Raw genomic sequence first — 2158 nt, forward strand, 5'->3', positions numbered from 1 at the left:
CAGTTGGGTTCACAAGTGCAAGAAATGTCAGCAATTTGTTGGCAATCCCCAATTAGCTACGCTCCCTCTTAAACCAATAGTAATTGAAGAGCCTTTCCAACAGTGGGGATTGGACTTCATTGGACCTGTCAATTCGACATCTAGTATAGGTCACATATACATCCTCATAGTGACAAATTACTTCACCAAGTGGGTGGAGGCAATCCCAACTAAGCAATCTACCTCGGCGGTGGTTTGTCAATTTTTGAAGGAAAACATCGTTTCAAGGTTTGGCATTCCTCATAAGATAGTAGCTGATAACGCTTCATGTTTTTCATCTTATGAGATAATTGACTTTTTCTTTGATCATGGTATTACTCTTTCACACTCATTTGACTACTATCCACAAGGAAATGGTCAGGCTGAGTCAAGTAACAAGAATCTGGTTACTATTATGAGGAAGCTTGTTGATGAAAGAAAACAGACTTGGCATAAAGCTCTTTATGATGCGCTATGGGCAGATCGTACAACTCCAAAAAGAGCAATCGATATGTCACCTTTTCAACTTTTGTATGGGTTGGATGCTGAGATTCCAATCACTGTAGAACTTCCAGCATTAAAGCTCACCAACGCCATTGAAGATGAAACATATGAAGATTCACTGGATAAGTGGATTATGTTTCTTTCTCAGTTGGAAGAAACAAGAGCAGAAGTTGTAGATAGGATTGTTGCACACCAAATCCAAGTGAAGGCATTGTTTGATAAGAAAACAACTTCCCTTGAGTTCTCAGTTGGTGATCAATTCTTGTTATGGGATAAGAGGAGGGAACCAAAGGGTTTGCATGGAAAGTTTGACTCCTTATGGAGAGGTCCCTTCACTATTCATGAAGTATGCGGTGAGCATAGCTACTTACTTGCATATGTAGATGGTACCCCATTCTTGCTACCTCATATCGGAGAACATTTGAAGCTCTTTGCCCAATAGAAAGTGATGTAAAGGAAGTTGTCCTTTTTGTTAAATATGTTTAGTCTTTTCTTTTCAGTCTTTTTGTCGCCTGACTCTATAGCCCAATGGATACAGGCACTTGAAGTTTTGGATTCTACAAGCTTCAAGTGCTCCATCTTGATCTCCAGTCAGAGCTAGCTGTTATCCTCAATTTTAGTGTGGCCAAAATCATGAGGCAACCCTACAATACTGGTCTGTTTCGTACCTTACAATTTCTGGGAGAGCTTAATCAACTTTGTCGGTTAGTTTGTTTAGCTTCTTGCTTCTCGTTTTTCATGTTTCCTTATTTTTCTAAGTTTGCAGTTTTACCTATAGTTCAAACTTTAAAGTCCGAACTATAGGGTCTCTCTTGGCTTTATGCACATCAAAATTTAAAGTCTGAAGTGTGTTTTCTAGGTTTTATAGCTTGCAGTTTGGACTTTAAAGTCCGACCTACAGGTAGTCTTCCCTTGTAGTTCAGACTTTAAAGTCCAAACTGCAGGTTGTCTAGTCGGGAAGTGCATGTCACACTTTAAAGTCCAACTTGCATAGGTTTTAAGCCTACATGTTGGACTTTAAAGTTTGACATGCACTGCAAGTTGGTCATTAATGCATCATTAGTAGCTAGTTTTGGGGGTTTATTTAATCCATTTTTTCATTTTATTTTCTCATTTTTGCCTGTGCATTTTTTTCCTCTATGCATCTCCTCCGTCGTTTTTGGTCTCCATCTCATGGATTTGACCTCGCCATCATCGGATCTTTCAAAATCACTTGTTGTAGAGAAGGTAGGGTTTATTTCTTCTTTCTGAGTTTTTCTTTCTTGTTTGCATTTTACTTTTCCGCTTGTTTTGTTTTATTTCCTCCATTTTTGCTTGGCGTGTCAGTATGGGTAATCGGATTTTAAACTTTGATTGACCCCCCCTTATTCCTCATTTTCCTAAAGCTGCATAATGGGTTTTAAAATCTGGTATGCAGCTGGATGGAGGAATCTCTACATATTGGATTTTAAAGTCCGATATGCGGGATCATAACCTTCACATATCGGACTTTAAAGTCTGATATGCAGAGATGTAAAGTTTCGATTGACATGCCAGGTTTTAAAACATCAACATGTCAACTGATTGTTTTTCCCTTTGTGTGCACATCGGACTTTAAAGTCTAATGTGCTAGTTTTCCCAATATTTTTACCCTCAC

Source organism: Cryptomeria japonica, chromosome 10 (genome assembly GCF_030272615.1).
Source record: "Cryptomeria japonica chromosome 10, Sugi_1.0, whole genome shotgun sequence".
NCBI classification, from domain to species: Eukaryota; Viridiplantae; Streptophyta; class Pinopsida; order Cupressales; family Cupressaceae; genus Cryptomeria; species Cryptomeria japonica.